Source organism: Eublepharis macularius, chromosome 4 (genome assembly GCF_028583425.1).
Source record: "Eublepharis macularius isolate TG4126 chromosome 4, MPM_Emac_v1.0, whole genome shotgun sequence".
Taxonomy (NCBI): domain Eukaryota; kingdom Metazoa; phylum Chordata; class Lepidosauria; order Squamata; family Eublepharidae; genus Eublepharis; species Eublepharis macularius.
Genome location: NC_072793.1, coordinates 109,612,092 through 109,637,402, shown reverse-complemented (window position 1 = coordinate 109,637,402; position 25,311 = coordinate 109,612,092). Strand labels below are relative to the sequence as shown.

Genomic DNA, 25,311 nt, shown 5'->3' with positions numbered 1-25,311 from the left:
CAAGGAAGCATCCAGGACCACCCCCAGGCTCCTAACTCTCGACACCGGCATAAGTGGCACTCCATCAAGAGCAGGAAGCCGGAGTCCTGCACCAATGGACCCTAGACCCACATGCAGGACCTCCTTCTTCAAGGGATTCAGTCTCAGCCGACTCTGCTTCAACCATCCAGTCACAGCTCCGAAGGCACGTTCCAGGACATCTGGGGCAGAGTCAGGCCGGCCGTCTATCATCAGATACAATTGGGTGTTATCTGCATATTGATGGCACCCAAGTCCGAAACTCCGTACCAGCTGGGCAAGGGGGCACATATATATGTTAAATAGCAGGGGGGAGAGTATTGCCCCTTGAGGGACACTACACACCAACGGGTGGAGGGATGACAACTTCTCCCCTAGTGCCACCCTCTGTCCCCGACCGTGGAGAAAAGAGACAAACCACTGCAGAGCTGTCCCTTGAATCCCCACATCGGCAAGGCAGTGGACCAACAGGTCATGATCGACCGTGTCGAATGCTGCTGATAGATCTAACAATATCAGCAGCGCCAACCCGCCTTGATCCAGCTGTCTACGGAGATCGTCTATCAGGGCGACCAGCAATGTCTCCGCCCCATGTCCCAGATGGAAGCCAGACTGGAAAGGATCTAGGGATGAGGAATCATTCAGGAAGACCTGCAGCTGCTCTACCACCACCTGCTCAATCACCTTACCCTGGAACGGGAGGTTTGAAACTGGGCGGTAACTGACCAGGTCGGTAGGGTCCAAAGATGGTTTTTTCAGGAGAGGCCTAACCACAGCTTCCTTCAACACTTCTAGAAATATCCCGGAGCTCAGGGACATGTTGACAATGGGCTCCAGGGCATCCCGTAGCCCATCTACATTGGCCTTCACCAGCCACGAAGGGCACAGATCCAAGGAGCATGTGGTAGGCCTAACTGCTCGCAGGATCTTGTCAATCTCATCCCCAGAGAGTGGACTGAAATGGTCTAATATCATCTCAGAAGGCTTAGGATTTCTCCCTTAAGTATTTCCAGAAACCCATTAAGGCTAGCATGTATTTGTTGCTCTGTTAAAAATAGGATTTTTTAAATAGTGTAAATTTTATTTACAGTCTCTGTAATCCCTTAGTTTTTCAGATGTAATATACTATAATTAATATGTCCTTCATGCTGCTATCACTCTTTGAGGGATACATACTACGAATGCTATAAATAATCAAGGAACAAGCTTTAAAAGCCTCAGAGTTGAGAAAAAGCATTCATAACGTGGATGCTCATTTTAGCCCTCCAGCAGCCAGCTGAATAGCCTGCCTCTCTTGTCCAAAGACAACTGCGTGCTCTGATCTGGATCTCAGGGAAAAACCATGTGGTAAGTTGAACAAAACATGGCGGCAGCCAATCTATCTGACTGCCAACATTAATGAAATCTGTCTCATGGAAGGAGTCAAAGCGAGTCTAATAACAAGCCACAATTTGCATATGAACTTTGCTTATGTTTATTCTGGACAGATTAATCATCCTATAGTGTCCTCATTTACTGCAGTGAACTTGGCAGAGCTCTTTGTCAAAGAGAATAAATGACACTCCCAACTGGATGGAAGAAATGCAATAAAAAAAAATAGAGCCCCCCAAATATTAAACTGAAAAGACTGCAAAAATATCCAATAACTGGCTACAAAAGTACCAGCTGTAAAAGAATTCCAAATGATTACTAATACTCAAGAGAAACCAGCTTAATTTCTCTGATGTAAAACTAGACCATTGGCTAAGATTACTATACTTCTTCTGAGTCATTCTCACAAAAGAAACAGCAGACTCAGGGAAATGAGACTAGATTTTTCTGTTCCCCACTAATCTGGTACTTCTGCTACCCCTCCCACTTTCTTCTCTTTCAGCTTCTCCCCTGTCAGTCTCCTACAGTTGGCTCCCTCTTCATCCGCTATTGTGTTATATGGTACTTCCCTTCATCTACTGCATCACAGGACGTATGCCAACCATCTTCCTCCCCTGTTCTTATAAATTGTTTTCCCAGTAGAGTCACAGCCTTTTCTTCCCCTATTTCACTGTATATTACTATTGCTGCAAAAGTTACAGTGTGGTTCTAAACAGTGTTATGCCCAGGGGAGTTTTTCTGGGAAAAGAGGTGGCGGAACTCTCAAGAGGGAAATGAGGAAGAAACGCATGGTTTTCTTTGAAATAATATTATTTTCAAGCACTATTGCCAAGTATTTTCAAGAGGTGCCGGAACTTCATTCCCCCGCGTTCCCCCTGAAAAAAAGCCCTGGTTATGCCTAAACCCTTGGAGTCCATGGGCTTAGAAGGGCATAACTCTGTTTAGGATTGCAATGTTTGTTGACCAATCAATTAAATACCTCGATCAAAACTTTGATTAAAATACTGGCTCTAATTGATCAGCTATGCTGAAGCTGAACCCATCAGGAGCTAAAATTATTAACATGACCGACTCCTTTGTGTTTTTGGAAGGCACATCTTAGCTGGCGCATCAGGAAGTCAGCAACGTAGGATGGATGTGATAGAATGCCGCAAAAAGCCCTACTCCTTCTCTTCCCACTACAATCACACATACATTTCAACTCATTCTGAGACAGCAGTCCCTTGATAGCTTTCTTATATCATTGTGTGTGTTTTGCATCTTAACTCACAGCAACACACAGGCCTTTAACCCCTTTAGGATGCTTCTTTTATGCTCCGTCCAATTCTTTTGTGGTTGGAGGAGATGTCTCAGAAGGGTTGCCAACTTCCAGGTGGGGCCCAGTGAGACCCCATTGCTTCCTATTTGAACCTGAAGTGACATCATCAGAAGCTTCTATAGAGTGCATTCCATTTCACTATGTGTTTCAGCCAGTCTCCTTACATATACCCCGCCCCCCACCATCAGGTGGGCGGTGGCAGCGAGCCTTAGCTGGGGGCTGGTGACCCTAGACTACATTGATCAGTTACCTTGGAAGAAATGGCTGATTGGAGGGTGACTCTATGGTATAACATTCCTGTGAGCATCTTCCTCTTCCCAAACTCCACTGTCACCGGGCTTCACCCCCAAATCACCAGGAATTTGCCAACACAGAGTGGGCAACCGTACTCTTCAAGCAGAGAAGAGGGAGGCCAAAGCAACACCATAAAAAGGCAGAAGCGACAGAGGGTCTGAGGAGTGCATATGACTTTGATTGGGCAGACCTGCTGCCTTCTACATATGAGTTTGATGCAGTAAAAAAATTGTGCTAATGGAAGGGTGGGTGTCCGCTGATTCCCACCTCCTACAGCAGAACTCTGGCTCTTTCCTTGACTTGTTGCTGGGTATTCCCATGCCCTAGGAACAGCATTTATAGTAGGAACAGCTGCTGAAGGCTTGCAGTATAGATACTGGCTGGGTGGGAGGAACATGTGTGCCATGTTGCATCTCTTCCCAGGCGCAGTTTCTTGCACTTCTTGTCTTGTTTTAAAATGCACACATTTTTTTTGTTATGCCTGTCCATTCTCTGACACATGTGGACATGTGTTCCAGGTAGGCAAACTGGTTTATAGTAGTTTTGCAGAAGAATGGACACAAAACCAGAAGGATAGCGAAAAATGAAAGTGATCTGATAAAAGATCATGAAAGTGTGATTGGTGATTGATGGGAAAGGCTGTAGTAGAAGGTTGCTCGCTTATTGTTTTGCTGTATACAGCTCTTTGCAAATGCAGGGCTCTGCTAGTCACCAAACCAGTTGGAATTGTTTTAACAGATGCTGGTAATTTTCTTTACTTGTGTAATTAGTTATAAGGAAGTACAAAGTGTACCTATGGCATGTTAACAAAAATCTGTCAGCAAGTGACATGACAAGACTGAGAGAATGTTCAGCCACATCACCACAGTGTTTGCTATGAAATATTTCCCAAGGAAAAGCCATGTCATCTTAACCAGGAAGAGTCATTGTCTGTACCACACAAGCCTCCAAAACTTGTACTATACTCATAAGATAATAGTTCATGGTTCAAATCTCCACTCTGCCATGAAGCTCCCTGGTGACCTTGGCTCAGTTTCTCTTTCTGTCAGCATAAGTTGAAGGACTACCAACTTCCAAACCTCACTAACTGCTATAGACATCTTCTGAAGCCCTGCATTGGGTGCCCCTGCTTTCTGACATTGGTGGTGGTGGAAAGTGCAGTCACATCATAGCTGACTTATGGCGATGCCTGCTACAGTTTTCAAGGTAAGAGACTAACAGATATGTTTTGCCATTTCCTGCCTCTGCATAGCATAGGGTTGTGGGGGTACAGGAGGCTGGGGGTGGAGGGTAGTGGAGTACTTTACCTCATGTGCTTGCCTAGGCTATCCAGGTCAAGGCCTTCTGACATTAGGTGGGTAGTAAAGCAGAAAAGGGCCTTCTTGGTCATGGCACTAAAATTCTGCTGTCTTCTGCCAATGGATGAAGGCTTTTTTCCCATCTAGTGTTCCCTCAGTGTGCCAAAAGCACACCCCCAGAAAAGGCGCCAAAAAACCAGAAACCAAACAGCCTGCAACCATTTCGCAAATGGAAATGTCTGGATTAATGGGGGAAAGCCACCAGCATTCTATGAGTGGGTCATCCCTATAAGGATGTGTGAAAACGGCCATGCTTGCTGTGTGCGACTTTGTAAAGGGCCTGTGTTAGAAATTTAGGAATTTTATCTATAGGATGAGGTGAGCCGTATAAAACAACTCTTCTTGCTGTTAGAAGCCATTATAATTTTTTATTTATTTATTTATTTATTTATTTATTTATTTATTTATTTCAAATTTGTATTCCGCCCTCCCCGCAAGCAGGCTCAGGGTGGATAACAACATATTAAAATACAATTAAAATACAGCTAAAAATTCATGTTCATTAAAAACAACACGTTTAAAACAAGATGGTGGACAGCCTTCACAGGGAGGGTTTTATACACCCCTTTTTTCCAGCCCAGCGGAGGCCCAGCCTCAGCCATATGCCTGGCAGAACAACTCTGTCTTGCAGGCCCGGCAAAAAGATAGTAAGTCCTGCCGGGCCCTGATTTCAGCAGATAGAGCATTCCACTAGGTGGGAGCTAGGACTGAAAAGACCCTGGCTCTAGTTGCAGCTAGGTGGGCCTCCTTGGGGCCAGGGACCACCAACAGCTGTTTGTCCCATGATCGGAGTGTCCTCTGGGGAATATATGGGGAGAGACAGTCCCGTAGATACATGTGAAGAAAGGAGTGCCTAAAACCCTAAAATCTATAACTCTCCCAATTTGCTCCCCTAAGAGTCCTGAGTGCACCCAAGATGTGTAGATTACGCCAGGTTAGAGTTACTGACACTAGGGTGGGAGATTTGGAGGTGGAGCTTGGGGAGGGCTGAGGTTTGGGGAGGGAAGGAACTTCAGTGGGCTATAATGCCATAGAGTTCAAGCAGCCATTCGCTCCAGATGAACTGAACTGATCATTATTAATGATTTGGAATTGGGATTAAGCAGTGAAGTGGCTAAATTTGCAGATGACACGAAATTGTTCAGGGTGGTGAAAGCCAGAGAGGATTGTGAGGCACTCCAAAGGGATCTGTCGAGGCTAGAAGAGTGGGCATCCATGTGGCAAATGAGGTTCAATGTAGCCAAGTGCAAAGTAATGCACATTGGAACCAAAAATCCAAAATATAAATACAAGTTGATGGGGTCTGAACTGGCGGAGACTGACCAAGAGAGAGATCTTGGAGTCATGATAGATAACTCACTAAAAACGTCAGCACAGTGTGCGACTGCCATAAAAAAAGCTAATGCTATGCTAGGGGTTATTAGGAAAGGGATTGAAAACAAATCAGCCGGTATCATAATGCCTCTCTATAAATCGATGGTGAGGCCTCATTTGGAGTACTGTGTACAGTTCTGGTCGCCACACCTTAAAAAAGATATCATAGCACTGGAAAAAGTACAGAGAAGGGCAACTAAAATGATTAAAGGGTTGGAACACTTTCCCTATGAGGAAAGATTGAGGCGTTTGGGGCTCTTTAGCCTGGAGAAAAGACGACTGAGGGGAGACATGATAGAGGTTTACAAGATAATGCACGGGTTAGAGAAGGTCGAGAAAGATGTGTTTTTCTCCCTTTCTCACAATACAAGAACTCGTGGGCACTCTATGAAATTATTGAGCAGTCGGGTTAGAACAGATAGAAGAAAATACTACTTTACACAAAGGGTGATAAACACATGGAATTCGTTGCCACAGGAGGTGGTAGCAGCTACAAGCATTGCCAGCTTCAAGAGGGGACTGGACAAATATATGGAGCAGAGGTCCATCAGTGGCTATTAGCCACAGGAGATAGATGGTATTCTCTTTGTGGGGAGGTGGTGCTCTGTTGTCTTGGTGCTGGAAGGAAGGCAGTGGGAGGGCTTCTGGTGTCCTGGCCTCACTGACAGTCCTTTAGATGGCACTGGATTTCTAGCCACTGTGTGTGACAGAATGTTGGACTGGATGGGCCACTGGCCTGATCCAACATGGCTTTGCTTATGTTCTTATGTTCTTATCTGTGTAGTCTGGAGATCATTGTAATTGTGGAAGATCTCCAGGGCCCTAAAAAGTAAACTGTATGGCTCTACAAGGCCTATGATTATACTGGACCAGATGATGCTATGACATCAAAGAAGCTGAGTCAACAGAATGTAGATCAATCTCTTGCAAGACTAACACAGATCTACAAGAGCCTTCTTCTAGTTATGATTATGATTGCCAACCTCCAGGTGGGGCCTGGTGTTCTCTTGGAAATACAACTGATAGCTCCTTGAGCTATCATACTCAGTGGTTTGTGAGCTCTTCTTGTGGCTCTTCTGAGCATTGTTCCTCCCAATGGCATTCACTGCATGTTTCAGGAAACTAGCGTTGTCAGAGTTGCCAGGTCCCTCCAGGGTCCAAACCAGGGGATGGGGGGGCATGGGGGGCATGCGTGGGAGGGAACTTACCGTGCATTTGGCTAATTTTAAACAAAATACCCCTTTGAGGGGGCCTTTCCCTTGCCTTCGTTGCCATTGATGTCATTCTCGGCACAACAATGAAGGCTCCAGAGTGTGCAGGAGCCATTCTCCACACCTTTTTCATCCCATCAGCCAGGTAAGAGGTAGTGGGGGGCAGAGTCTGGGAGTGGGGAATCCCCCACCCCCACTGGAGGACCAGGAACCCTAGCAAGGCCAGTGGGGCTTACAGTTGCCATCTTGAAACAGCAGGTGCTGGGAAAAACGGATAAGCTGCAAGCCCTCCTGAGATGCAGGCCTCATGCCAGGGATGGAGGTAAATGTGGTTCCTTTGCTTGAAGGTAATTGTGAATGTGGTCCTCCCTGAATGGCAGAACGAGTGCTGGAGCCCTGCAGGAAATGGCAGCTTTCAAAGGTGGACCCTGTGGCATCACATCCCCACTGAGCTACCTCCCCTCTCCCAAATCCACCTTCCCCAGGCACCCAACTCTCCAAGAATTTCCTACGCTAGCATTAGCAACCTTAGTTATGATGCATGGGTGTCCATGTGGCAAGAATCTTGCATCCTGTTATAACAAATTCAGAGGTGATCTCTATGCTTCATGTTTTTGTGATTTCAGTGGCCAGCCCATTCTCTGCCAGGGCTTTTTCATTTCTTTTTTAATTTGGCAATTTAATATTGTTTTATCATTATAACTTTATAACAATTTCTGTATCAGGTTTTCTGAATTCCCAGCTTTCATTGTTAAAGAAGTACATCTCTGGTCCCTTTTATTGAGGAGATATACTCCTTATATGTCTGGAAAAAAAAGAGTGCTAGGAATTCAGATAACATGATGTATAGGGTATTATGTCAATATAATAATATTCAATTGCCAACTCAAAAAATCAAAAAGCCCCCCCCCCCCGCCTGTTGAACAAGGAAGGAATGGCTGCCATTGAGATGCAGGCAGTGAAAACAGCTGTTATGTGGGCAGGACTGAGAAAATCCAAACTTTTCCACCCTTACTACAGCCAACTAGGCTTAAGTGCTATCTTTCCGAAAATTTTGCAGCAAAGCAAGTTTGCGAAAGATCAGAGAAAAGTGGGGGGAGCCCTGGGAGATGCATGAATGTGCCATGATGCTATGGGGAAGCCGGAAAAAAAAATTCACTTCCCAACAGCATCAAACCTGGGGCAAATAACTCCCAGGGCTGTTCCCCTTCAGCAGCGTGGATTTATAAGAGAGAGGCCAAGTATAAACATTTAAATAAATAAATGATATGCTCCATGTGATCTTGTTGCTGGAAAAGTTGTCTGAACCCGAAGAAAGATGATACCTTTAATTGGACTAGTCTCCATTAGTGAAAGGAAATTCTTTGAACTTCAAAAACTCATGTAAGTTCTTTGAAGATGAGACCTAGAAATTGTAAAATATGTAGGCACTTCGATTTGAAACATGATCTCCTTTATATTTTATTATCTCTTTTTCAAAAACTAGTAAATGTTTCCTACACAACCACTAACTTTGGCTCAGAGACAGAGAACAGGAGTCCTTCTGTTACCAATGCTGTGTAGTTATATTTCTGTCTCTTGCATCCTCTAAGATTGCTCCAGAAAATTCAGCTGGCTCCTAAATTTTGCAAAATTGCTTGCACCAAGCCTGCTCTTAATTTTGGAATTCTTTTGAGCCCAGCTACCCAACTGATACCCACACATTACAGGTAGGACCATTTTCTTGTGCACATGTAGTTTAGAGAAACCATCATGTCTTAAGTAGTTCTAAAGTTTTGTTTCACATTTGAATAGAGATCTTAAATTATTAATGTATCCTTGAATCCCCAAATTTGCAAGTGCATTTCCTACTTTATAATTTGTACTGAGGTATATGGATATCTGAGTTCAAAATGCGCAAGTCTGGCTGTTTAGTAGCAATTTGAGCATGGCCATGTGTAATGAGGAAAATTTTGTGAAGAAAAAGTTTTGTACCCAGCCATCTGACTCCATCTGTGCTGCTTAGCTCTTCTTTTACACCTCTGCTGGAACCTGCAACAGAAACCTGGCCTTTCAGACCAGAGAGAGAGAACATGTTATATCCAGGTCAAGATCCTTGGAGTTCCCTGGAGCAAGGCACTGGAAGTCAATCAAACCAAGCATCTGTGAATGACTGAAGTAGCAAGTTGATGGGCAGAAGTCATTGGCCTCTCACTAGGGTTTCCACCTCCAGATTGGGAAATTCCTAGAGATTTGGGTATGGACCCTGGGGAGGGCAGGGTTTGGGGAGGGGAAGTTCCTTAGTCGAATATAATGCCATGAACTCCACCCTTCAAAGCAGCCATGTTCTCCAAGAGAACTGATCTCTGTAGTCTAGAGATCAATTGCAATTCCATGAGATCGCCAGGCATGATCTGGAGGTTAGCAACCCTACTGATTACACTGAAGAGGGGGCTGGTTGAAAATAGATACAGGTGTGAGCCTGTCAATTAATTAGAAGGGTTTAGTGTTACATCTGAGAGCATCAGGCATAGAATATTTTACATATCAAACACATGTTCCGACAAACAAAAGGGGGGTGGAGGCTTTTTAACCTCAAAATGGAATTTGGAATTAATGTAAATTTTAAAAAGCAATTTTTAAAAAAATCTATAAATAAAAGTTTATTGTTCATGATACATTGTCATCATTTTAAAATTATTTTTGCTATAATTTTCAATTGCATTTTTATATAAACATTCTTGACCCTAGACAAAGTAGTATACAAACATTGAAAATAAATAAGAATATGCATTCCTACTTACGGTCTCAGACTGCTCATATGATACTACCTACCACTCCATTTGAACCAGTGGCCATAACTCTAGCTATTAAATAGGTAGGAGATAAAGTAACTGGGATGATAGCATCTAAACTACATGCATACTTATGTACTGTCAGGTCACAACCAACTTATGGCAACTCCAGCAAGGGGCTTTCAAGGCAAATGAGAAGCAGAGGTTGTTTGCAAGTGTCTTCCTCTGCCGAGTCTTCCTTGGTTATCCCCATCCAAGTACCAACCCTGCTTAGCTTCCAACAGCTGATGAAATCAAGCTGTACCATGCCACTTTCCCTCCCAGCATCTAAAACAGGAAAGACCAATTCTTCTTGAAAGCTATTCTACTGTGCCCTCTTCTAACAATACAGTTAATTCAGTGAAAAGTACTGCCTGGATCATATGCTGTTTGTTTTTCCTTTTTCCGTTGGGAATGATCTAACAAGTACTGCTCTCATTGTACAAATCTCATTTCTGCCTCAATCTCTAGTTCCAATTTCTTGTTTCCAGCTCTGCCTACAGGGATGGAAGGTCATTCTGGGAAAGTTTTATATCTGTTTACAAATGAAGAAGGCATGACAGTGTGGGAAGCAATCTTTCACAGAGATTAGTTGCAAGACACTGTTTACAGCTGGAGATAACACAGCACATAGAAATGAGGGCCATAATAAAACACACTTGCATTTTGATGTATAAGAGAGCAGCTCATGTTTACACTAATGTGCAAGATTCACAATCATTATAAATATTTACATATGCAGTGTTTATGGGCTTTGTGGGTGTCCATCTCTCACATAAATTTGCCCATCTCTGATATTTATAAGCAGAGGTGCAATGAATGGTTCAATCGTAGGATTATCCTGATGCAGAAATCCACATCTCCCAACAGCTTGTGTGTACATGTGATCCCATATTAATTTCAGAGGAGGGTGTTAATCTACCAGTGCCTCTCTTTTGCATATATTGATTACTTTTATTGAATGATGTAGAAGGCATTCTGGCTAGGTGAGAGAATCCCATGTATAAATGTTTGGATTGGTCCAGTAAGTGTTAATAGCAATACAAAAGTGAAGTTAGAGGCTCAAGCTGCTTTCCCATTTATCCTCCTAACCTGAAATCCCTGTTTGGAATTGCATCTGACATCAACCAGAACATTAAAAGAAGATTCATTCTGTTGCTTCCTATCCTTACCAGCCTTAATTTTACATCCCTTTTCCCATCTGCAGTGCTTGTTTGCTTGTTGCTTCCATACAACATAATCACACAATCACCATCTTTTGGGATTTCCCTTGCCTCAGTGCAATTTTCCCTAAACCTGCTTAAGAGGATTTTTTTCCAGAAAGCTCTTACTCAAAGCATGTTTGGTCACCATGTGGATGGTGCAGATTCCCCCATGTCCCCACCCACATTTGGCACTATTTCCCAGCATGCCTGCCAGTTCCCGTTCCCACTGACAACCCCCCTCCCCCCGCATATTGCTAGCAGGCACATTGCTATAGTATCACTATACTATAGTGATACCTACTATCTAATTGTTGCAAAAAGCCCTCCAGCTGTGAGGAAGGGGGAAATCATGGGCGAGAGGGGATGCCACGGTGAATCCCTCCATATGAAGTTTCTACAGTGTCAATGAGAGCGCAGTGAGGAATTGTCCCCATGTGGAAGTAACCTTAGTATCCGAGGGGAATTGACTGAGCATGTGCAGCCTGCAGCACTTAACTTCATATGGGGCTTAGAAGCAGGACGATGAAGAGGTGGCTGGGTCCTTTCTTCAAGCTGTGCAGGAGGGGCCCAGTGGAGAGGAAGAACCAGGAGGAACTAGGTTCTGCAAACCCCCTCCCCAGTTCTGAGGCTGTATAATATCAAGCAGGACAGGAAATTGCTTGATGAATAAGGGAGCTGCCAAGGGCAGGAGCATGGGTCCCTGAACCCCATATGAGGACATAATAAGTTTATGTTGATAGAGTGATTTTGTTAATGTACCTTCTGTTCTGATGGAGGACAGTTTAACACTGCAAGCCACCACAGTATGTCAGGGCTCACCGCAGACACCACTGGGCGGGGCATCAGCATGCCTGACTCCAGCTTCGGGGGGAGGGGTGTCAGGGATACTGCAGGACCCTGCTCTGTGGAAGGAGGGGCGGTATACCTCACCCTGGCTCCCTCTCAGTCCACTCACTGGCCTGCTCAACCTGACCCCATCACCACTCTTACTCTCTTCCATCTCCTCCTTCATCAACTTTCTTCCTCACCTCCTTGCACTCTCTTGTTTCTCTCCACTCCATCACTCCTACACAACCCATCACACCCTGTGGGTGGACTTCCCTTATATCCTGCCCCTCATCCCAGGCTCCACTTGCCAGGCCACACCCCTCTTTTGTCTTCCAGCATTGGCCTGGGCTGCCTCAAGCAGTTACAGCTGGGGTAGCTAATTTGGCTGCATTGGACAGCTACAGCTGTGCTTTCTTGGCTGGCTGCCAAGCTTCCTCTGCTCTGAGCTTCCAGCAGCCTCAGCTGGTCTCTACTATTCCCTTCCTCCCTGTTTGCAGCTTGGGATGTGGCCCTGTGCTGCTTCTGCTGTCCTGCCAGTAAGGTAGCTGTGGGCTGGCTGCCCCTATTTCTTGTACTTTCTCCCTCTGCCCTGGCCTCCTCCTGGCTGTCCTTACTTCCCCTGTCAGGGCCCCTAGTCTCCTACTGGAGGGTGGAGCTGGCTGGCTTCCACCTGCTCTTTCTGATCCTCTGGGGCTTGGGAGCTGCTCCACCTTCCTGTGGCTGGGTTGCCACTTTCTTCCCTAGGGCTTGGGCAGGGGCTTCCAGTACCTCTACCCCCTTGTTGGCACTCTTGATAATAATAATAATATGTTTATTGCTTTTCCAGCCGAAGCCATAAGCCATACAAACACCAACAAAATATGAACTGTACACTTGAACATACCCAATTTTGGCACTCTTGTGATAGGTGTGGGTTCCTGTTGCCCTTTGGGGTGGGGTTGGGCAGCGTGCCCCTGGCTGGTCTCTCTCTCTCTGGCTCCCTTTTCCCTTCCCTTTCTTCTGGCTGGAGCTGCACCCCCTCCCAGGGGCTTCTTGCGCCTGCCACTGGAGTCCCATCAGCTTTCAGGTAAGGGGGCTGGGGCAACTCCAGGGTGCCAGGACTGCTCAACCTCGGACACAGTAGTCCTTTGAAAGAAGCCTAGAGAGTGTTCTCCATGGGTCAAATGTTAATGGTAAAGGAATGGAGAGAAATATACTAGGTGGCTGCTCCACTGCTGCAGAGATCTTCCAAAGCAGAACCCAGACTCTGTTTTGGAGAGCATACAAGACTAATTTAGTTGCTCAAGTATTTAATGCCTGCACATTGGAATAGCAATCTTAATTAAATGCATAATGCATATATTTATACCTTGTACATGCTTTGCCTTTTAAAAGACCAACCAATCAGAGTCTAAGGAATGGAATGAGGTATAAATGTAACCCACTTGCACAGAGCAATAAGGGAACAGTTGTGACTGTCAAAACAAATCTCAAACATACCACTAGGTAAGGAATGATACAGTCCTGCCTGTGTCTATCAGCCTCTGTGGGCATTTCTTGCTTTAGTGTGAAGGTGATTTAAGAATTGGTATAAATCTTTCTATGTTGAACTACTCTTGAATGCTGCAGGGAAAATGGAATTGGAATTTGCCTGCAAATTTGTCTTTACATAGAAAAGTTCTCTTGTTCATTGTGGCCACTTATTGTGTGGAAAGAGCTAAATGTGCTTATTTGTCCACACCCTGGTGGTTCTGATTGGAGAGAGAGGCTGAGCTCAAGCACCGTCCAGATGCCCATGCCAACTAAAACATGGATGGAATATGCTGGTACAGTCCTTGAATTGATATGAATCCATCTTACTCTTTTCAAGATGTCCTTGGTTTGACTTGGAACGTCTTTCTTTACCAGCCCTATCTGCCTTCTGGCAGCCTTGTATCAATTTCTTCTTGCATCTCATTTAGCTGCACTGCTTTTAGCATCCATGCCAGTTGTTATACCCTTCACCATCCCCATTTGCCCCAGTCCATCTGACTGACACCAATATTCATGCAATTGGCAGAGTTCTACTGGAAGACTTCCTTTGGCTTGCGCTAGCGAGTCCCAGAGCTCTCCCTGCCATACCCATTTTGATGGCCCCCATCCTGATCTCCCCTTCAGACCTCCATGTCAGAGGGAGGGTTCTGATGCCTTTGTTTTGCCTGCTGCTGCAGGATTGTGCCTTCAGCAGAGTGATGACCGAGGCAGCAATTCCCGGCACTCAGGGGCTTGGGATCCAGTTACATTTGCTGGTGTCATGCAGCCTCCGCAAGCCACTATATTAAATTGACTATCTAAAAATAAAAGAGTGAGAAAAACATAAAGCCAAAGAAAGCAAGCTATTTAAATGGGGGGAGGGGAGAGAAATTGCAAGCGAGATGGGGAAAGATAAGTTGCAGCTCCAGGGGAAATGCACATGTCTTGGATGGCGTTTAAATTGATGTTGCGGATTTATTGCCTTTTTTAGTTTGTGCCACCCATGTGATTAGCTTGAGTGTTTAGCTAATCTGCATGGGAATCTGGAAAAGGCAAATTGGGCTGTCAGTCTTGGGCCCTTCCTCCCTTTCTGCTGTTAGAGTCAACATCGGATGCATCTTGTTTTCAATCCTACCCAGTTGCTTGGACTAGTTTATTAGCCATTGAAGAAAATATGATGCCATTGTGTGAAGCCTTTCCTATACTCTAGCAATCTGAAGAAACACACTTTCAAAACTCCAGCTGGTAAGTGGGCATTAAATTGGGGGAGGGTGGTAGTTTTATGTAAATCGTAATTTTTATAGTGGTTATGAAAAATCACAGATTTTGCCTGGAACCTGCCATTACTAAATGTCAAAAATCATAGTGAGATGGCTGTGAATGAAGCTAGCCAGAGAGACAGATAAAGAATGAACTCTGGGGCAGCCTGGTAGCACATTTTGTACCTTTTGTATGCTTTTGATTGTTTTCTTGCATATTCCAAATAACATGATTTTCCAGTGTGAATCTTACTATCAAGAAAAATTAAGATCATGATGGGCCCTTCATTGGAACCCTTTTTCCTCCTTGATGTGCTGCTCCCTTTAACAAAGTCCCCATTAAATAAACTCCAGTTTTGAGAAGTTTGACTGCTGTACTATGTGGCCCTGAGCTTTACATTAGCAAGAATGTTCATTTGGTTTGTAAATAACTATCCATCATGCATTATCATTTATGGATTACCATGCCAGACAGTGCAGAGTACTAAGTGTCCACTTGTGTACACATACTGAGCACTTACAATCACTTGCTGTATATTAATCACTCTTTATCCACAGCTTAATTTAAGCTAAGGGATCACTCCTGGAACCTATAAAGTGGCAGTATGGAGTATATTCAAATTTATGCCGAGTATATTTTCCCTTATGAACATATGCTAAGCCCTCTGGAATTGTGTGAACAGAAAGAAAGCCTTGAACTGTGAGACATTTTTGAAGCTAGAGTAGCTATAAGCCAGTGATACAGCACATACATTGTGTGCAGAAGAATTGCTTGATTCTTCACTAGGGAGGGGGTGTTGGGTAGCAGGGATAGTTTCAGGTAGGTAGCCGTGCTGGTCTGCGGTAGAACAGCAGAATTAGAGTCCAGAGGCACCTTACAGACCACAAGATTTTCAGAGTATAAGCTTTCGAGAGTCAAAGCTCTCTCAGATACAAGTGGGAATGGAGATCCCTGAACCTTTATATCCCAGCCAGAAGGTGGAAGGAGTGTTAGGAGGAAGGGCATCAGGAAGATGCAAAGGTACGATGCAGCTTGATTACATGGGAGAGGTGTAGCAAAGGAGGATGTAAAGATATAAAGGGACATTGCAGCTTGATTACAGCAGAAACTGGCATCTGTTGTGAGATATGAGTCCTATGTCTTATCAGCCCTGAGGGAAGGGGTGGGTTTCCATTGTTCTGAACTTGTGAATGAACTCAAGTTCAGCAATTTCCCATTATAATCTGCCCTTGAAGCGTCTTTGTTTGGGGACAGCCACTTTTAGGTCAGCAGTGGAATGTCCTGGATGGTTAAAATGTTCTCCCACTGGTTTTTGAGTATGATTTTTAATGTCAGATTTATATCTATTTATTCTTTTGCATAAGGAGGACTGATCAGTTTGTCTGATGCGGAGAGTGGAAGGGCATTGCTGACATTTGATAACATTGGAAGATGAACAAGTGAATGAACCTCAGGCTTACTTGTTCATCTTTTTCACTTGTTCATCTTCTAGTGTTATATATGTTTCCCCCACTGGGTAAGTGTAGCATTTCTGACTGGGAAACCAGTGCATGTGCGGAAAGGCTTAAGCTCCCTGTGTGTCATGGTCCTAACATGAATTCGGCCCAAATACCAGAAACAGGGCAGAGACAAGGACATGTGTAATGTGTGATTTTTTGACCAGAAATATTGTTGGAGATAAATAAGATTCTGAATAACTAGAATGAATCTGAATGCCAGTTGCCCCTCTGGGACAACAATATGGGGAGTCTTTGGCTCTGTGGTTCTTGATTGTGGGGCATGCCGTGCTGCCTGGGAAGGGGGCGCCCCAGGGAGTGCGCCCGCACGACCAAGTAAGTAGGTGCAGGGGAAGAAAAGGTGGGATTGGGGGATCCCCCGCCCCAGACGGGGGAATGGGAACCCTATACTCTAACCATTACACCATGCTGGCTTTCAGTGGTCTCAGGATTGTGGCCTGTAATATACAAATGGGCGAGGGGCTGAGTGCTGGCTGGCTGATAAACAAGTCAGTTACTGTATGAGGTAAAAAAACTTGTAATATTACCTCAACTCCAGTGTTTTAACTGTCTAGTGGATCTTATATCTCCTACTTTATGAATACTACAGCAGTTCTACATATTGCTTTGGGGATTGCACGAGTTGTACTCAAGCACTATCTTTGGTCAATAGTGTTTCTGTATAAAATAGCATCAAGGTTATTTCTTTTATTCTACATCAGGATCATGTATCCTAATCTCAAATGTCTGAGATGGCAGTAGGATTGCCTAACTCATCCTTACACCTTCAGCAGAAATTCACCAAGTAAACCATTAGCTGATATGTGGAAACATTCACTGCCCAATTTCTGCTTATTACAAGCTGCTAAACTAAACAGACAGAACTCCCAGCCAATTCCATTGTGCCACTGCAACGTCCTTGGAATCTTGGGTTACATCATTGTTTTGGACCTGACATAGTGAAATACATCCTCATCCTAAGCATTTATTGGTCCATCAGGTCACTATGCCTATACATTATTTGCATAAACATCAGGACTTATGACATTTTAAAAATACATGGTTGCACTCTAATTAGGGTTACCAGGTGCCCGCCAGTGGCGGACAAACTCTGGGAGCACACCTGCGGCCAGCATGACAATGTCACTTACAGAAGTGACGTCGCCACGCACTTGCCACTTCCGTGGTACAACTCAGAAGTTACAGTAGTAGCTCTTGGAATTGCTTGAAATGCTGTGGTAAAATCCAGTGGGTTAAATGTGTCCTTGAAATTACATCAGCTCCTGTAAAGCTGCTGCCTAGCAGAATTATATCATCTTGCTTTAGCATTGTCAGGTCCCCTTACCCTCCTGGCGGTGGGGGGGACCTGGCACTCACCTTTTTGGAAGTCTTCCAGGAAATCATTTCTGGGAAGTGATAGAATCATAGAATCATACAGTTGGAAGGGACCTCTAGGGTCATCTAGTCCAACCCCAATGTCATCGTGCTGGGGCTGGGAGCACTCTTGTGCTTTGCAGTGGGCCAATTTGGGCCCAATGTGGCCCATCGCAAACTGCAGGAGTGCTCCTGCAGTGGCACGATAACGTCACTTCTGGGAGTGACGTCATGCTGCCCTGAGAGCATGCACGGGAGGCCAATTTCCCCACCTTCTCCCTTTAGCTAGGTGAGTGGTGGTGAGGAGTGGAGGGTGGGAGTGGGGGATCCCCCTCCCTCACTAGAGGACTTGGGATCCCTATCTTGCCTTGAGATATAAATTAACAGTTCCTCTCACTGAATAACAACTACTGTTTTTTGCTGTAAGAGAAAGGAAATACTTGTAGCTTGGTAATATTTAACAAAAAGATTTCTTTAATGTTGTACCAGAATTTGCCTGACACAGGACACGTTATCTCTTCTGCTCTCTGTGATTCCACGCCCCCCTCTCTGTTCCATATACAGTTAAAGGAATGGAATAAGCTGTGTTTAACCAGTTGCTCCTCTTAAATACATAATTTTAATTTTTATTAACTGTTTAATTAATTTTTAGAATCATCTTAGATGGATAATTTAATAATATTTTTATAACGTTATGGGAACTTAAAACTTAAATTGTTGTATTATGTTTCAGATTCCCCTGATGACGCTTTGTAGCTTAACGCGTAGGGAATTTTTACATAGATATAGATATACTTTATTTGCATGTTGGTTTTTGCCTGTTTTCATTCGTTTGTGATTGGTGTGGCCCTTTTTTTTTCTCCTTGCTTTGAGGGAAATGGGGGCGGGCATGCCGGCATTACACTGACCAACCAATGTTACTTCCGGTGAAAACTCAATAGTTTTTGCAAATCCCCAAGTAATGACATCCCTTCTGGGGTTTTTTGCTGGAAATGATGCCAACAGACCCAAAATGCTCCTGGAGGTTGCAGGCTACGGTCTGGCAACCCTACTCAGAGGTATGATGTTCTCCCATGGTAATATCATAGCCAGACATAAATAATAATATGAGAAATAATAATAAATAATAACATAAGAAACAACCTCACAAAGCTAACATAAAAGAGATGATGAAGTTCTGTACCATTATGGACTTCTGCAAGCAGCCAGAAAAGACAATGATGTGATAAAAGAATGTAAGAATGCTTTAATTTGAGCCCAGGAATCTATGTCACCTCTACACAGAGTGCCTTATACATGTGCAGAAGCCTCTGTCTGAAGGACCTTGACCAGCCAAAAGTAGCAAAGGATCTAGACGAGAGAATATGAGATTGCCTTCTTAACTATGAACATTCTGTCAACATCCTTAAGGGGAATAACAGTATTTAACACTCCAAGAAATTGTAACAAGCAGCAGCATTAGGCACCTCTGGCCTATATTCTATTCTGACTGTTATGAGCAAGTCAGACCAGATCTGTATGACTTTATCGTCAGTCAGTCAGTCAGTCAGTCAGTCAGTCAGTCAGAAATCAGAATATTGAGAAAAATGACCACAGCAACTTGTAGGTATTTCACCCTTTGTTAGATCTTCCCTTGGACTTTAAAGTACTATTAGAACAGCTCAGCAGGATTTGATTCAACAGATGCAGAGGTGCTGAAGAAGAAAGATTTATCTGTGGCTATACTACCACCTTATAGTCCTGCAAATGAACTCACTGGGCATGAAATAGTAATGCCACTTCTGCTCTAGATATTTCCCTACATGCTGCACAGCCTTTAGCTTTTTGTATGTATCCAGGTAGGATATCAGGAAACAATCTGGTCCATTAACTTCTGTCAACTATCCATTCCACACACCTACCAACAGAGTAATATTGTTGGGAATATGGATAAAAATGGTTTTATTTCAAAGTAATCCAGCCTCAAATTTTACCTATGGTCCATTCACCATTTTAAAGTCAGTAATTGCTGAATAAATATTTGCTAATTATTTGTTTGAATTAGGTATTCATGCTTCAAAATCATTATAGTCAGTGATACAGTTGCTGTCCTGCAGCTGCAACCCCTAGGAAATTTGGGGGATGGAGAATGAGGAGGAGGAGCATGACAAACACTGGTAAAGACGATAGAGATTGGGGAAATTCCTAGAGTGTTGCAGCTGTCACAGAGTTTGCAATGCCCCCCTCCTGTTTTCTTCTCACTGCTTGATAGATTGAGCACAGGCAATGAGAGGTGGGAGCAGAAGGTTGCCCACCATGAGCAGGCAACTGGCAGTGCCTAGTTGGTAAACAATCTTTACTAAAAATAATTACTATGAAGTCAAAACCATTAATGGACATGGCCTAATATTTGTTGCTACTGGGAAGACTTGCGCTTCATCTTGGAATGGTTTCCATCCATTGAAAAAGACGTAGGATGGATTTAGGTTCTCTTCAAAAAGAAGTGAGATGGCATCTCATCCCACTTCACTGTATGTCCATCAGGAGCAGATTAAAAGGTGTGCAGTAGTTTTGGCAGGGCAGGGTGTGTGTGTGCTCTCATTTTGTTCGACCTTCATTTTCACATAGGGTATTGCTTATTTTAAAGCATCTGGCTTGTAAAAAAATGTGCCCCACATTAAAATTTTCCACCACACAAAGAAGCCTTATATCAAATCTTTCTTTGTGATGTTGCAAATTTTGATGAGAGTTGATTTTTTTGAAGGGTAGTGGTGATGGAGGTAGCTCAATATCTTGATTGGCTTCTAGCCCACTGCCTAGGAATAGAAACCAATTTACATGAGGCGGTCAAATACATAAGTGCTTGATTTCTTAGTGTAAGTTTGCTCTTCCCTGATCCTGTTGTTCATTACTGAGGGAATCACTTTTAATTCCATAAAGTGTCCCTTAAACCTCTGCAGCTAATTTTTAGCTTAAAGAAATATTATTCATAGTCCACCTTTCTCATTGAGATTGAAAGCAGATTTCATTGTAGCCATTTCTGGCAAGCCTGCCTGGGTCCCCAGGAGGGGCTGCCAGTCACTTGCTGATATCAGAAGGCAAAATTCTGAAAGGACTGGCAAGTGAAGCCTCTCTGCCAGGGTAGAAAGCCGTCACCAGCCTCTCTTAACTAAACCTTCACCTGTGGAATTGAGAGGCAAGTTTCCAGCCCTACCAGGTTTTAAACAGGATGTCAGCCCTGCATGGTAGGCACTCAGCAGGTGGAGTCCAGAAAAAATGAACAGGGTAGCATGTGGCATTGGATTTGGAATGAAGCCACAACTCTCAATAACTTCACACCAAATTAAGAACAGGAATTTATTAAAGAAAACTGCAAAGGCAAACAAAATAAACATAGAAGTATGTGGAGAAGCACAAAAAACAACAGACTATTTAAGCTAGGCTATATTCACTAGAAGTCCCTGAACTTGTTCCAGATGTTACCTTCAGCCAGGTTCAGAGTCCAAAAGGGAGCTTTAGCTCTTAAGTCCCAAAGTCCCAAAGACAAAAGCACAAAGGTTGCTAGCACAGGAATCCACCACTTGCGTAGCATTCAGGAACAGGAGCAAAAGCAGAAAGAAGTTCTCTTCTCTTCTCATTCCCCTGATCTAAGATACTGAAGGAACAAGACTTTTTTCAAGACCAGCTGCCTGCAGTTGGCCTAAACTCTTAGCCGATCAGAAGGGCCAAAAACCTCTGATGACAGGCTCAGCCATGTCCAGTCCACAGGTAAGGGGGGTGGGAAGAACTCATAACCGCACCCCCATAAGACTACATGCTAACAAGCCAGGAACAGGTACCAACCTCTGTGAAATTTTGTCCTTGAGAGCTGTTTCAACTTTGCCCCTGTGCTCAAAGCCTCAAAAGTCTAACCCAAGAAATTTTTAACTCAAAAGGAAATGAATTGGATACATAAATTTCACTACATACCTAATTTAAATATATGCTCCTTTAGAGAAACATTACAACAATGATTACATAAGCATCCTCAGTACATTTATGGACAGTCATACTTTCTTGTCCTTGTAGCCAGATTCTCTTGAATAGCCTCACTTAACCTAAATATGAAGCCTAGTTACAGCACTCTCATATTCATTTTTAGGTGATGTCAACTCCCAATGGAGTCAGCTCTGGTAGGTTAGGAATTCCTTGGGTGTATCAGGCTCTTCATTTAGCTGTGGGCATGTGGGAGAAAAATTATAGGTTAGCGGAGGCGTTCAAACGGGGGGGGGGGAGATGCAACATAATTGGATCAGCTCATTATGATCAGCAGCACTGAAACCAGCTGAACAGCATTCTGGGAACCTGGGTTACAGTCCAAATTCCATGAGAGAAGCCAGAGAAAGGGCAGCAAGGACTGAAACATGCCCAGTGCAAAGCTTTGCATTTGAAAAGATAGAAGCAATTTTTATGTTTAAATGAGGAGACAGATGATGAGTTACTACCACATGTAGGAAAGGCAAAATACAGCCTGGCTGCTTCTTGCTTCAGTCAGCAATGCATAAACTGTGGCCTTAGGGACAGCAGCTGCAAAACCGAGAAATGGTACTTTACGAGGTAAATCCAGATTATTTGTAGTGGCAAGGCTTTTGCAGCTGCCAATGGTTTTATGGAATGTATATATGCGTGGCTGACTTATAAAAATTAGGATATATGCTAGTTATAGATGTGAAAGCTGCCCCTTACGTGCACAGGAACATGATAAAAATTTTAGGATTTACCATATTCCAGAACAGACTCTGTACATCGCTTTTCAGTTTTTTATACTCTTGGTGCTTTGCAATAAAAAAATAAAAATAAAAAAAGACCCCAAAGAGAACAAAAAAACACAAACCAAGCTTAAAGAGCAATTAAAAGATACAAATCCCCCCATCAACAGACAGTTTTGCTCCCTTGGCCAAGCATGTTTTGAGCCCAGTGGCAACTTATGGACTAAGAAAATTTTCAGGGCAAAAGCTTTTGAAAGTCAAAGCTTGCTTCTTCAGATTTATCTTATTGGTCTCTAAGGTGCCAATGGACTCAGATCGTGATGTTCTCATGCAGACCAACATGGCTACCTACCTGAAACTTGACCAAGCGTATGGAATTTTTCCTGACATGGAGATAAAGTATTAGAAGAAGTTTTATCTGTTTGTATGTACTGTACACAGTAGTATAGTCCACAGACCTTATGCCTTTATCAAAGCATCCTTTCATTACAGTACAGTCATAATTACCTGTGTAAAAAAGCCCGTCACTCCACTGGCTGCCTATCCGTTACCAGGCTTGATTCAAAGTATTAACTATACCATACAAAGCCCTTCATGCTCTTGGTCCCTCATATCTGTAGGACTACCTCTTCTGCTCTGCTCCACCATGACAGCTTTGCTCATTGGAGCAAAATCAACAACTGCCCATACGAGCAAATTCTCTGTTGTGGCCCATGTCTTATAGAATGGCCTGCCTGATGAGGTGAGGAAGGCTCCCACCCACTTGGCTTTCTGCAAACGATGCAAAATTGAATTATCAAGGAGGTCTTTTTTTTACACATCTTTCTTTACACCCTCCAAATCAGCCATTTTCCCCAAGGGAACTGATCTCTGTAGCCTGGAGATCAGTTGTAATTTCAGGAGATCTCCAGGGCTGTTTCCAGATGGCTTACCTTCTTCCACTCCATGCTGCAACGTCATGGCTCGTGCCGGGGAAAACGCAAAATATTGCATTTTCTCACGCGAGTTTTGCGCAACGTCACACAAAACTCGCGCGATATTTCACGTTTGCCCCAGGACGAGCCACGACGTTGCGGCATGGAGCAGCAGAAGGTAAACCATCTGGAAACGGCCCAGGCCCCACATGGAGGTGGCTACGCTATTATTTTAAGGCCCTGTTACTTTTAGATATGTATTCTTGCACACTAATAATTATTTTTAGATGAGATCCAGAATGACATTTAATCTCCTTCAGAATTCATGATTAGTCATACACAGATTGAAGTTACCAAATTTGTTTACTGTTGTGTTCACATGCAAAGTTGATTAGTCTAATATCGTCGTCTGTGCATAATTATTTTCAGAGGAGTTATAGAAGAAGCTTTTGTGTATTTGTTTCTGATGAAACAATGAGATTACCTGTGTAAACTGCATTCATTACACGCTATTCAGATTGCTCATCAATTTACTGTTGCTCGCAGATGCAGTGCTGAGATAACTGGCTTTGGAGTATGTTTTACATAAATACTGAAATCTTTCTTGCATTGTAGCTTGGGCAGATCTGCTGGGGTCCACAACAATAATGAATGGAGTGTATGCTTGTCTAAAAAAACTCCTACTTAAACACATAGATCCAGAGGAGTTAGCCATGTTAGTCTGTAGTAGCAAAAATAGAAAAGAGTCCAGTAGCACCTTTAAAACTAACCAACTTTACTGTAGCATAAGCTTTTGAGAATCACAGTTCTCTTCTTCAAATGCATGGAGGGTAAGAAGAAACTGGTCAGATAATGAAATTCTGATAATTTCATTATCAGAAGCAAACTGATCCCATTATCAGAAGCTACTGATTGCATCTACTCCCCTCTCCCTTCTCCACCTATATATCTGACCGGTTTCTTCTTACCCTCCATGCATCTGAAGAAGAGAACTGTGATTCTCGATAACTTATGCTTGGTTAGTCTTAAAAATGCTACAGGACTCTTTTCTATTTCTACTTAAACACAGAACTACAAAGGTTTTGAATATTTTAGAAGAAATCATGGAGGCTTTATTACATGCCTGCTCTGCTTTTATAAAACCACTCATACTTTCTGTTTATACATGACATGTTGGTATGGATTCACTTTGTCTGGCACAAAAGTTAAAAGCATATTGTATGTAAGAATCACAAGATGTAGCTTTGGCACTTGTATTCATTGCTTCTGGCTGTGATATGTAGCTGTTCATAGCAAACATGTATAGTATATGGTTTTTAAATCAATGTTTTTTTTAAAAAAAAACTTTTTCAAGTGTAAGCCAATAGTAAAAATAACTTTGTGCTATTTTCTCACACCCAAATGTAAAATGTAGGAATCTTACATCAGTTAACACTGAACAAGTTTATATATTTGTTTCATGTTTAGCACTTATTAATACATTCCTGAGCTATATTTCATGGTCATTTCACACATTATACAAATGCTAACCCAAATGTCCTATAAAGACACCCAGTCTCCTCTCCCTGAAAGTTTCTTTCATAGGCATAGTCACTCAGATCTTCATAAACTTTGGCTGTTTCCACACACATTGGATAATGCACTTTCAATGCACTTTAGCAATCCTTTGAAAGTGGATCTCTTGTTTCACACACGAAAATCCAGTTCCAAATGATCACTAAAGAGCATTGAAAGTGCATTATCCAATGTGTGTGGAAGCAGCCTTTCTCTCTCAGGCTGCACACACAGTTTGCCTGCTTCAGATATCAATTTCTCACTCAAATACACATAAGACTTTCTCTTAGGTGCACACACAGTTTGCCTGCTTTAGATAGAATGAATGGGTTTCTCTCAGACACACAGAGTTCAAATTTCCATACAGGTTATATCTCAGAAATGCTTAAACACACTCAGGCTGCATACAGGTTGCCTCACTTGCCCTGACTGAATCTTTTCTCTCCACTCAGTAACTAAAAACTGCATTCACTCCACCCACACTCTCAGTCATCAACCAATCATCTCACTCACTCATCCCTCTCTTTCACCTCCACTCTTCATCTGTACCACACCAAGCATTTAAAGACACACACACACACACACATTTAAAATCATTACAGCTAGGAAAATGCTTAATAACTTATGAGGTTTTGTTGGAGGATTGCTTTGTAACATCCTTTGTCTTTTTGACATATTAAAATTGTGTCTAGACAGTTCAGAGGA

At 43.2% G+C, this 25,311-nt stretch overlaps 1 protein-coding gene across 1 annotated transcript in view; it reads left to right on the top strand.

The window, feature by feature from the left end:
* Nucleotides 1-14,459: 14,459 nt before the first annotated feature.
* Nucleotides 14,460-25,311, top strand: part of RAF1 (Raf-1 proto-oncogene, serine/threonine kinase) — a 143,347-nt gene continuing 132,495 nt past the window's right edge. Inside the window, exon 1 of the mRNA XM_054976857.1 lies at nt 14,460-14,526. The gene's annotated coding sequence lies outside the window, so the exon portion shown is untranslated. The remainder of the gene's footprint in view (nt 14,527-25,311) is intronic.